This window comes from Pseudophryne corroboree, unplaced genomic scaffold (assembly GCF_028390025.1).
Source record: "Pseudophryne corroboree isolate aPseCor3 unplaced genomic scaffold, aPseCor3.hap2 scaffold_396, whole genome shotgun sequence".
In the NCBI taxonomy this organism is placed as follows: domain Eukaryota; kingdom Metazoa; phylum Chordata; class Amphibia; order Anura; family Myobatrachidae; genus Pseudophryne; species Pseudophryne corroboree.
The window spans coordinates 529,824-542,751 of record NW_026970037.1 but is presented as its reverse complement, the minus strand read 5'-3'; the positions used below and the strand labels follow the sequence as shown (position 1 = coordinate 542,751).

The window sequence follows — 12,928 nt, the reverse complement described above, 5'->3', positions numbered from 1 at the left end:
GTAAGTAAGATAAAAGTGACTGTAATTTACTAATTAATAGACGGTTATGATAAATAATAAATAAATAAAACTCTATTTAGAGGAACAAATCTTGTTCTGGAGATGGAAATATTGTGCATTATCCTCGCCGAATATTCATCTTTGATAATATAACCTTAAAGTTTAGGCTTTCCCGCCAAAGTCCGTATAGAGTAAAATTATGCACTGATGAATACGAAGTTGAAATTTGGGGAAATACGGAGGAGAGAAAAATGCAAAATAAATAAAAGTAATAATGATAATAATAAAAAATAATAAATAAGAATAAAAATGAGTATAAATTTGAAAATAATAGTAATAATAATGATAAATGTAAATGGGTATGAGATAGGTATAGATAAGACAATAAATATAACTGTAAAATAAAAATAAATATAAAGAATGTAAAAATAAGAATAAATATAAATATAAAATTAGAAATTAAAAATGAAACATGAAAATTAAGGATTAGAGATTATAAAGATAAATATAAATATAAAAATTTTTTTTTTTTATAAAAGGGGGGTGGGGGGGGCGGGGGTTTGGGAGGGGGGGGGGGGGAAATGGGTATGGAGGGACCAGGGGGAAAAAAGCGGGGGAGGGGGGGGGGGAGAGGGAGGGGGGGGGGAGGGGGGAAAAAGAGGGGGGAAAGGGGGAGGGGGGGGAGGGAAGTGAAAACAAAAGGGGGAGGAGAAAAGGGGGGTGTAATTGAGGGAAGGGAAAATTGGAAGGGGAGGGGGAAGGGATGACAGAATGGGGAAAAAAAGGGTTAAATAATGGGAAATGGGTGACTACAGTGCAGGGGAGGCTTGTTTGGTTGTTGTGTATCATTAGTGTTGGTGCTCTGTATTGTGAATGTTATGAAACCTGATTGTGTAGAAATTGACTGCAGGTGATTAATTTAGGTTCTATGTGTAGGTCTGCTCGAAAAATCATCGAGCAGATGTAATTGTGACCTGATGGTTGTGGTATCAGAGATGAAAAATATGTGAATAAAAGTGACAAAATTGAAAAAAGTGACATTAAACACAAAATTAAAAGTGCACATGTGAGAAAACACAAAACAAATGTTTGTGGGTGATAAAGATGTTACCTTGATAGGTAATGTCAAAAAGTGTACCTAGTTGTTGTTCAAAACGGTCTAAAGAGTGTGTATATTCAAATAATAAGAATACTAGTGAGTACAGAATGTGTAAGAATTATAGAAATAAAAATAATGATAATAATAGAACTGGTGAAAAGTGGGGAGGAAAGGGAAAGGACGGTGAGTCAAGGAGGACACCAAGGGGGGAGTAGGTTAAAAATTGGGGTAATAGTTGTATATTGTTGAAATATACTGGTGATTTAATTTGCTATTGCAATTATTATGTTGATACATCTAATGAAAAGTGGCCTGATACACAGCATGTAATGAAAATAGGTCTTGCAGGCCGGGGTAGCACGAATTTGTTGGAGCCTAAGGAAAGGTTGAGTTAAGAAAGGGGAAAGAGAGAAAGAGAGAGAGCGCATACATTGGCGCCATCGAGATCTAAATGGCGTGTCTCAATATCACATGTAAATAATCATCATAGGAACACCGTATAGTTTATGTGTTCGTTGAGACCTGATGGAGCTAAACTTCCCAATAGGTAGGTCCACTGGCTCTCCTTTTTGAGTAGTTCCTGCATTACATCGCCCCCTCTGATTCCAAGTTTGACCTTTTCCAGGCCAAAAGCTTGCATTCGATGGGTGTTGTCATTATGGTGGAGATGAAAATGTCTGGCCACCGTGGTTATTTGTCGGAAGTTCTGCATATCCCTATCCACGTTTCGGATTGTTCCTGCATGTTCCAAAATCCGTTGTTTAAACATCCGTGTGGTTATTCCCACATATCTTTTGCCACACAGGCACTGTAGGCAATACACCACATTGGTTGTTTTGCAGTTGAAGTAATCGGAGATCCTGTGTTGGTTACCAAATTTGTCTGTGATTTCTTGTGTTGGCTTCATATAGTCACAGGCCCTGCAGGTCCCACAAGGGTATGTGCCTCTTACTGAAGGAGAGACGGAAGGGAGTCGTTGGTAATGACTTTGTACCCAATAGTCCTTTAGGTTGGGTGACCTTCTCCAGCTCATCGAGACCTTGTCTCCCAGGCTAGTTGCTAGGTCTGAGTCAGACAACAGAACATGCCAGTGTTTTTGTATACCTTCTTTAAGTTGTCTCCACTCCTGACAGAAGTCTCCCACAAATCTCAGGTCATCTTGATCCTTCACTTTCTTTTCTTGGAAGATGAGGGAATTCCTAGTTGTTTTCAAAAGGGAGTTCCGTGCCTTTTTAATGGATCTATTGCTGTAGCCTCGTTCCTTGAGACGGGCCGCTACCTCCTCACTTTTGTGTCGGTAGGTTGCCTCATCCGAACAGTTCCTCTTTAATCTTAGGAACTCCCCTTTGGGGATGTTCGCTATAGTGGGAGGGAAATGTGAGCTGGAATTATGGAGAATGCTATTTGTAGCTGTCTCCTTACGATGTAGCTCTGTAGCTAACATGTTTCCTCCATCCCTATAGATTTTTAGATCAAGAAAGGAGATTTCCTGACTGCTATGATTCATCGTTAGTCTCAAATTGAGGTTGTTCTTATTAAGATCTGTTAGAAAATCAAACAGTTCACTTTCAGAACCATCCCAGATGACGAGAACGTCATCTATATAACGCAGCCAGGTGATAATATGCTGTGTATGTTGATCATTGATGTCAGAAAAAACATGTTCTCTTTCCCACCACCCCAGGAAGAGGTTGGCATATGTGGGCGCACATGCCGCCCCCATAGCCGTCCCTCTAACCTGAAGGTAGTAGTGGTCATTGAAGACAAAATAATTTCTGTGCAGTACAAATTTTAATAATTTCAGCAAAAAGAGTTGAAAATCACCCATTCCTTCCATGCGTAGGAAATATTCAACTGCTTTTAACCCAAGATCATGGGATATGCACGTATAAAGAGACTCGACGTCCATACTGACTAAGATGTGTCTGGACTCTAGGTGGACATCATTTAGTCTTCTCAGGACATCTGGTGTGTCTTTAACATATGAGGCTAGCTGTGTTACATGTGTTCTGAGATGGGTGTCCAGAAAAATACTGGCCTTTTCCGAGAGTCCACCTATTCCGGACACTATAGGGCGTCCTGGCGGTTCCTGTAGATCCTTATGAACTTTTGGGAGTAGATAAAATGTTGGGATTTTTGGATTGGTCATATATAGAAAATCACGTTCTTCCTTAAGGATCGTACCATTTGTGAAAGCCCGGTTTATCATGTTGTTATACAACTCCATATAGTTTTGGGTAGGGTTGAGTATAAGTTTTTGATAGCATGTTGTATCATTTAGCTGTCTTGAAGCTTCCCTCATGTACATAACTTTGGGCCACAAAACGGTGTTGCCCCCTTTATCCGAGGGTTTGATTATGACATCATCCCATTCCTTTATCTCTGCTACGGCCGATCTTTCCTTCTGGTTCAGGTTACCTGTCCGTCTGTTATGTCCAGATTTTTTGTAAATATTGTCAAATTCTCTGGACACCAAATTTAGGAAAACCGTGGTTTCTGGACTAATAGATTCCTGAGGAATAAATGTTGATCTTTTTTTGCAAATTTTTCTGGTAGTAATAGAGTTATCCAGGGATTGTGATTCATTCCTGGATAGTTCCTCAAGGGACTCCAGAGCTTCCTCTTCTTGAGAGGACCATGATGGAATATTGTCCCCTTCTTCTGGGCTTATTCCCTGACCTGAGGAGTGTGGAAGAGAAAGATTATCATCTGATTTCATCGAGAAGAACTTCTTTAAAAGAAGTTTTCTTCCAAAAAGGCGTAGGTTTTTCTCCCACAAAAACCTATTAAAAGGCTTAGAGGGTGAAAAAGATAGGCCCTTCCTGAATATATTGATATGATCTTCTGTAAGGATCCGTTCAGAGAGGTTGATAATATTGAGTGTGTCACTATCGCTCATTTTTTCTTGTACGTTCGAATTGGATATCTCCCCGGTGGGGGTGATTCCCATCTCTGTCTGTTTTTGGTTTTTCTTACGGCCACGTCTCGTCTTCCTCTTGTGGCTTGTCCCCGACGTGTCCTGCCGTCCTCTAAAAAAGAGAGTCTTTGATCCAATTCTCCTTTGTGGCTAGCAGTGCTTGAAGATGTGTGATCACCTGTATCCTCACTGCCTGAGGAGTCAATTTCAGATGATATATAAGAGTCCTCTCTATGCCTTCTAGGTTGTTGATCTGATATCTTATGCCATCTGAACACTTTATTGTTGACAAAATCTCTTGTGTCTCGTGCAAACTTTGTTCTTTTTCTCTCTATGATAGTATCTTCGTATTGTTCCAGTTCCTTTTTCTGGTCCTCAAAGCACTTCTGAAAATTCTTGTTTTGTTCCCAGGTTTCTAATTTCTTGCCCAGGATGTTAATCTCTTTTTGGCATTCTTCAAGGGCCAAATGGTCGTGCTTAATGAGGATCCCGATCAGTTCTGATGAACATTTCTGGAGAGCTTTTTCCCACTCCTGTTTTAAGTTCTCCGTTGCTAACTCAAAAGCCGGGAAGGTTTTTGGGCGTAGACCCCTTGGGACGATTTTGTGTTTGATATAAATCTCCAAACTCGTTAGGTCCCAGTTGGTTCGGATTTGTTTCTGTAACAGTCTTTTTAGTTTTTGAAAGTCCCCTTCCCAGTTTGGTTCTGGTTCAGAAACGCTGACAGAGCTGGAAAAAATACTATCCAAATCATCTATTTTACGTTTCGATGTTAGTTCCGAGAGAAGTTTGAACTGAGACATATCTATCTGGTGAAGTGGTCAAGATTAGAGAAACAGACAGCTAAGGAACGTTTTTCATAGAATGGTCTGTCCGATCTGAGAAGAATTGTTATGTCTGTGCTAGGGTGGAGAGCTGAGTAAAGAACTCAGAAAACAGTATGTGGCAAAACTTGGTTTACCCTGCACCAGACTGGTTATAATTGAATGACTAAATCTCAAACAACCAACTAAACAGAAAAAATATATCAAGCCCAAGTGGGCAACTATTCTGACGTTGGAGGTGCTCCCAGGAATAGTGTACCAGATACAGAATGATTTGGTGGGTGTGGAAGAGCCCACATCTTACCAAATAGAAGAAATTCCTATATTTGGAGCACTCTTTTGATGATTAATGATGTGAAAAAGATGAAAACTGTCTATAATTAAAACTTAGCTTTTATTTATCCAATACTCAACTAAAATAAAATAACAGGGGTATATTAGACGTATCAATTACTTATTCCCCTTTTAAACAGTGGCAAAAATATGAATAATTCAAAAAAGAGCAAATATCATCATCTTAAAATTATTTGTATATTTTGCTCAACAATGGATGATAAGAAAAATGATAGTAATCTATCAAACTTATCCAATGAACAGCAGTAATCACAGAAATTAATGACAAAAAATGATAGTAATCTATCAAAAATATCCTGTGAGCAGCAGAGATGATATTGGTGATATAATTAATTACACCTTGCAGAAAAATACTGCTGTGTATGTGAGATCAGCTTCTCCCCATATTTCACAGAGTAAATCTGTGTTTTAACATCTCTTCCATGTTAAAGAGAAAATAATATCCATGTCTGTTAGAGAATACATAGTTACAATTGGGTTTTACTGCAACATTCTGTCTCCAAAATGATTCATTTGTATCTTGAATGAAAAACTGACACATTAGTGTTGTTTGTCAGGTATGTAACAAATGCAAATAAAGAAAAAACAAGATTATGCTGGCATGGATAGTAGAAAATTAGATAGTGACACTCTAGTCTGCTAGTCCCATCTGCTGTCTAACCTCATCCATGAGCGGAGGAAAGATGAGAGTAGGACCGTCGACTGTGTCACAGAAAAAAGATAGAACTGGCACACTGGCTAGAGACCCCAACGTGGTGTTAGATGGGCCCTGATGCTTATGAGCCTTGCAGGGTCCTAAATGCGCCACTTGGGTCTGAGCCAGAGTCCGAAAATGAAATAAAAAGGCCCACAGTAATAGACTAAATCACAATTGTGTTAATAACACTGCATCATTTAACAACATTTATTGTGCAATGAGATTGCACAAAACAGACCTGCTCCTAATAAAAAACATTGCTGTTGCTAGGTAACAATTGATATTATCTTAATAGGCACAAGTTAAAACAAAATCACAGGTGTTTATATCCCCAATAATTGCGCCTTGTTTATTGCCATGTTTTTGTATGCGTTGGTACTTGTTATTTTATCAAAATTACCTGCAGGTAACTGGTCAAGTGTGAGACTGTGACTGTAACTCTGAGGGCAAAGGATAGTCGGCACTCCAGTTCACTGATCCCATCTGCTGTCTGACCTCATCATTGGAGCGGAGGACAGATGAGAGTGGGATCGTGGGTTGTGCCGTGGAAAGAAAGGCAGCGGACGGCAGCCTGAGAAGCCGTATGTGGTGTTAGGCGGACCCTGTTGCCACTTTTTGATAGATTACTATCATTTTTTGTCATTAATTTCTGTGATTACTGCTGTTCATTGGATAAGTTTGATAGATTACTATCATTTTTCTTATCATCCATTGTTGAGCAAAATATACAAATAATTTTAAGATGATGATATTTGCTCTTTTTTGAATTATTCATATTTTTACCACTGTTTAAAAGGGGAATAAGTAATTGATACGTCTAATATACCCCTGTTATTTTATTTTAGTTGAGTATTGGATAAATAAAAGCTAAGTTTTAATTATAGACAGTTTTCATCTTTTTCACATCATTAATCATCAAAAGAGTGCTCCAAATATAGGAATTTCTTCTATTTGGTAAGATGTGGGCTCTTCCACACCCACCAAATCATTCTGTATCCAGTATTGACTTTCGCAAGGTGTCTCTGTGGCGCAATCGGTTAGCATGTTTGGCTATTAACCAAAAGGTTGGTGGTTCAATCCCACCCAGGGATGTAATTGACCTTGTAATCAGATTTTGGTGATCTTTAAGTAGACAAGTCAAAATTTCAAAAACCCCCCTTATGGTGTAGGGTACCTGGCCTTCTCTGATGTAATCAGAGTTAGATTTGATTAAGTGATTTTATAAAAAAAACAGCTAGGAAGCACAATTTAGCAGTGGGTTGCAGAGAAAAAAAAATATGCTGGCAGAAAAGTCCAATTGAGTGATTAAACAGCTCTTCATTTTCTGATTTTATGTTTATGCTAACAAATTTGCTCTCTGAAAAGTGTCCACAAAGCCAAGTCTCTGATTAACACCTTTGTAGGAATGGTTTTTCACCTATTACTGAAATAAACTTGCTTCATTGGAAAGGCATCAAAGATGCATCCTCATTTCAATGTCTACTGAAATAATACAGGTTGACACCAGGAAACGTCACTGCATCCTTGCTGCTTCCTCACGGGGAAGTCTGTTTAATGTGAAAACAAGGTGATATCTAATCAGCACACAGGTAAGGAATTAAGAAAATCTTTCTTTATGGGTGAAGATGTTTCTCACAAATTGTTGTCCCAATGCATCATTGAAATTCAAGATGGAAGATGATTTTCATATATCACTTGTACATTTTGCATTGCTCTTCTGGTGACAATGTAGTTTGTTTTTGTCAATTACCATTTCAGTAATAGGGTAAAGAAAATTAAGTGGATTTTTTAAAGAAAACAATGCTGTCAATATACTATTAAAACAAATTAAAATGATAAAAGTTATTGTACTTTAAGTAAAAATAAAAGAGCCAAAATATCAATCCCAGTTTTTGATTACTTTAATTATAAAAAAAAAAATGCACATAGCAGAGGATAGTTTCGATCAATCGACCTCTGGGTTATGGGCCCAGCATGCTTCCATTGCACTACTCTGCTGCTCATGGAAGTGTAAGAGATCCTGAAGACTAAATTGATTAAAGGCCTAAAAGTACTGGACTATAAGGAAAGACTTACTAGGCTGAATATTTATACACTAGAAAAGAGGTGCCTAAGAGGAGATATTATTAATATCTTCAAATATGTAAAGATACATAACAAAAAGTTATCAGAGGAATTATTTATTAAAAGAACACGTGGTCACTCGCTGCGACTGGAGGAAAGTTCAGAACGCAATGGAGGAAAGGTTTCTTCACTGTTAGGGCAATCAGGATGTGGAATTCCCTGCCAGGGAAGGTGGTAATGGCGGACTCTGTAATTGGATTTAAAAAAGGAATGGATACATTTCTGAATGAAAAAGCTATCCAAGGTTATAATACTTAAAATATCAACATGGTTAATCCGGGGGTAACATGAGTTATAGTAGCTAACTAGTCATAAAACATTATTCAGCAAGTATGTAGAATCATCACAACTTAAAACAGGTTGAACACGATGGGCAATTTGCCTCTATTCAACCTCAAAAACTATGTTACTATATTACTATGTTATTGTAGTATACAGAACACCACAATGCAATGAGCAGTGATAGTGAGCACTGATGAGGATACTAGAACTGACACTGAGCAGCAAGATGCAGCACTGGACTATTAGTAATGTACTGTAGTATGCTGAGCACCACAATGCAGCACAAGACAATGAGCAGTGATACTGAGCACTGATGAGGATACTACTGAGAACTGACACTGAGCAGGAGAGACACACTACTAGTATTACTGAGCAGCAATAAGTAACCACTGATACTGAGCACTGATATTGAGATTTCCACTGAGAGAACATAGCCACGTCCTCTCCGCTCTCTCTTCAATGCACGAGTAAAAATGGCAGCAACGCGCAGCTCTTTATATGGAATCCGAATCTCGCGAGAATCCGACAGCGGGATGATGACATTTTCCCTTGTTCAGGTTTTCCGAGTCAGGCGGGAACAACCGAGCCTGCCTCGGACCAGTGTAAACCACGTGGAGTTCGTGGGGAATTCGGTTCTCGGAGAACCGAACCCGCTCCTCTCTACCTTATACCCATCAATTTTTTTATTTTCAATCTAAGCCCCTGCAGTTTTCTGTAAGCATCTGCTTCGCTATGATGATCAACAAGTCACAAGGGCAAACACTCAGGGTTTGAGGCGTAGATCTTAGGACCAGCTGCTACAAGCATGGCAGAAGTGTCACTATCACTGGTGACACCCAGAGAGGTGGCGAGGGAGATTGTAATGCAGTGCGCGCAGATAAGCAGCGCAATGGTAAAAAGGAGGCATGGTTTCATAGGTAGGGGCGTGGCCTGGTGGCCTGAATCTACATTTTGTTGCTCCGGGTGTCCCGGGGGTTGGGGGCTGCACCCGGGGACTAGTGTGTGAGCGGTGCTGGCTCCTGCACAGTGACAGGGCATGGCCACCCAGCATGACGCCTCCCTTCTTGACCATGCTGTAATTGCAGTCGCACTGCAGTTCAGCGTGATCATAAAAAATGGTGTAGGCTCCTGCTGGTGCAGACTGTATGTGCGCGCAGGAAGCCGCCACCATTTTTGTGATCACAGCGGCTGAATGTGATGTCATACAGCCGCTGTGACCACGCCCCCTGTGTCTCCTCCGTTGCAGACCCCATTTTGAAGCCTTGCCCCCGCACCGCTCCATCCCTGACTTGGAAATGGAGTGTTGCTGACCCACCTCTCCCCCCCTTCCCCGCCCCGATTGACAGGCAGAGGCGATCCCATTCTCTGCGGGGTGCCGCAGAAAATGCAGGCACATGCGTATGCTCTTAGCAATTTTTGCAGTTGGATCGCTTATTGTGATTGCAATCCAACCTGAATCAGGCCCTATTACCTATCACAATGCGCTACGGGCAGTACAAAATTGGGTTAATATAGGAGAAAAACCCCCAGACCTGTGCTCCTTAACTGTACCTGGTGGCTAGTGGAGCGGCTGCCCAGTAATCAGTGTCCACCGCAGTGCGCACACGGCCCACCCCCTACGGCCTCGCTCCCCTTCATCAGCGGCCTCGTGATCCGGAAGGGTGGTGTGTGTGTGACTGACCTTAGGATGAAACCGGAGCCTCCGCTGCAGTGACCCAGCAACCAGGGCACGGGAGTATACAGCGCCGCTGGGAGTGATGAAGCTGCAGTAAAGATGTCTATTAGACCTAGCCTGCTGCAGCCCTTGTAGATTCTCATAAAACAAGTTCTTCTTTTCTTGTCAAAATTAATAGCTAAGAATAGGCTGCCTGAGGCAGGCCCCTGTTAATTGGCCTGCTACTGAAGGCACCAACTACAAACTGAGCTCCCTGTTCATGGAAGCGGGGTTATAGAGGAGAATGCACTGAGCTTCTTGGGAACAGTCAAAAGCTTTGAGCCGGTTGGTGCCTCAGATCAAGATCCTACTCTACACCCCAATGTGAATCCTTGTGGAGTCCAGTGTACCCCACAGAAGAAATTAATGTGTCACACCCATTGGCAGCAACCTTAGAATAGCTGCTGACGGGCACAATTGAGAAAGGAAGGGGGGGGGGGACATTTGAATCCAGCACATAGATGCAATTCAAATATGTAATTTGTACCTTCCTATTTTAAAATATAATGGATGAACCTCACCCTGTGAGAACAATCTTCATGATCAAGAGATCTAATATGTAAAATAAGTATGAGTTGGGATAGGGCTGGGGAGGGTGGCAGCTCGGGCAGCCCCTCCCCCGTCAAGTTAAGGAGATTCAACTGAGGAAGCACAAGGGAACTCTCGTCTGGGGACAACAACTGCAGGGAGACCACATCTTTTCAGATGAACATGGGAGGGCGGAAGGCTGCCTAATACTGAAGCACCATCAAATATCAAACCATATCCAACAACTAGTACAAGCATTCCTGGGGGAAGGTCTGCAGCAGACGGATTTGCATACGGTGATGTCATCCAAGCAGTGGGCCAAAGTTGGCTGGAACCCTCATCTGCATATAAAAAGAGAAAAGGGGCATGCAGGGCATGGCGGCCTTTTGCAGTGCTTGGATGACCCCTAGTTCGCATTAAACACCCCCACCCTCCTTTGGTGTGGGGCTCATGTTGGCCATGCCCCATCCCCTGAAGCATTCATGCTGATTTCTTGCAGCAGCTGGGCACTGTAACAGCTCCAGAGCTGCTCTGTAAGGCAAGTAAAAGGGTGTGGGCCCTGCAGCACCACCTGTAGTTCGCATTGTGCGTTGGAAGGCACAAAGTAAGCAGACGGGAGGAGAAGTCAGGATAGTACACAAGGGCATCCTTTTCTCTTAGTCCGTAGAGGATGCTGGGGTCACATTAAGAACCATGGGGTATAGACGGGATCCGCAAGAGACATGGGCACTTTAAGACTTTCAAAGGGTGTGAACTGGCTCCTCCCTCTATGCCCCTCCTCCAGACTCCAGTTATAGGAACTGTGCCCAGGGAGACGGACATTTCGAGGAAAGGATTTATTGTTAAACTAAGGTGAGCATCTTACCAGCTCACACCTTAAGCATGCCGCAGAACGTGGCATTCAACAGAACACAAGCCAACGGCATGAACAATTGCAGCAAAAAGCTGACCAGAACCGTAACACAACATGTGTATAACCACAAGTAATAACTGCAGACACAGTATGGACTGGGACGGGTGCCCAGCATCCTCTACGTACTAAGAGAAAAGGATTTACCGGTAGGTATTAAAATCCTATTTTCTCATACGACCTAGAGGATGCTGGGGTCACATTAAGAACCATGGGGTTATACCAAAGCTCTTGAACGGGTGGGAGAGTGCGTACGACTCTGCAGCACCGAATGACCCAACTTGAGGTTATCATCAGCCAAGGTATCAAACTTGTAAAACTTAGCAAAAGTGTTTACTAAATAGCTGCTCGGCAAAGTTGCAATGCCGAGACTCCCCGACCAGCTGCCCAGGATGAACCCACCTTTCTAGTAGAATGTGTCTTCACCTAATTCAGTAACGGCAATCCTGCCGTGGAATGAGCATGCTGAATCTTACCACAGATCCAGCGCATAATGGTCTGCATGGAAGCAGGACACCCAATCATGTTGGGAGCATACAGGACAAACAGAGCCTCTGTTTTCCTAATCTTCATGAAAGATCAAATAAAGGCTCTTGTGATACTGCATGGTTTGTACTGTTTTCCATGTGCTCCCAGATCTTTCAAGCAAGTAGCATGGTCAAGAAAGTTCTGTTTGAAAAGAAACAAACATTTACTGTCATTGTTATGCAAATAAACTTACATTAAAGCTAACAAGAAAGCACACTCGTTCTGTCTTTAAACTGATAAAAGAAACCCCAATAATATGGGGCATGCAAAAATTGAGATAAAACTCAGTTTTGCTCCTCTCCACGGAAATCTTTAATAAAAGGCGAAATATTTGTTAGTTCTGAAGAGAAACCAGAGCATGACCAAGATTCCACCTGTCGCCTGAGTGCCATGCCAGCAGTTCTCATTCAGCTCAAAGTGAGCACCCAATTTGAATGAAAGAAAGCAGATTTCTCACCAGGCTTCCCCTTGCTATAAACATGGTTTGTACTCTTTTCCATGTGCTCCCAGATCTTTCAAACAATTAGTGTGGTCAAGAAAGTTCTGTTTGAAAAGAAACAAACATTTACTGTCATTTCTATGCAAATGAGCTTACATTAAAGCACACTCGTTCTATCTTTAAACCAATAAAATAAAACCCCAATAAGATGGGGCATGCAAAAATTGAGATAAAACTCAGTTTTGCTCCTCTCCACGGAAATCTTTAGTAAAAGGCGAAAGATTTGTTCGTTCTGAAGAGAAACCACAGCATGACCAAGATTCTACCTGTCGCCTGAGTGCCATGCCAGCAGTCCTCATTCAGCTCAAAGTGAGCACCCAATTTGAAAGAAAGAAAGCAGATTTCTCACCAGGCTTCCCCTTGCTATAAACATGGTTTGTACTCTTTTCCATGTGCTCCCAGATCTTTCAAGCAATTAGTATAGTCAAGAAAGTTCTGTTTGAAAAGAAACA

At 41.5% G+C, this 12,928-nt stretch overlaps 3 non-coding genes across 3 annotated transcripts; 1 reads left to right on the top strand and 2 right to left on the bottom strand.

The window, feature by feature from the left end:
• Positions 1-6,909: 6,909 nt before the first annotated feature.
• Positions 6,910-6,983, top strand: TRNAN-AUU (transfer RNA asparagine (anticodon AUU)). The gene has a single exon. It is a non-coding gene; the product is annotated as a tRNA-Asn (tRNA).
• Positions 6,984-12,221: 5,238 nt separating this feature from the next.
• On the bottom strand, positions 12,222-12,337 carry LOC135023420 (U5 spliceosomal RNA). The gene has a single exon (XR_010220373.1). It is a non-coding gene; the product is annotated as a U5 spliceosomal RNA (small nuclear RNA).
• A 275-nt stretch (positions 12,338-12,612) lies between these two features.
• Positions 12,613-12,728, bottom strand: LOC135023404 (U5 spliceosomal RNA). Its single transcript, XR_010220358.1, has one exon. It is a non-coding gene; the product is annotated as a U5 spliceosomal RNA (small nuclear RNA).
• Positions 12,729-12,928: the final 200 nt, after the last annotated feature.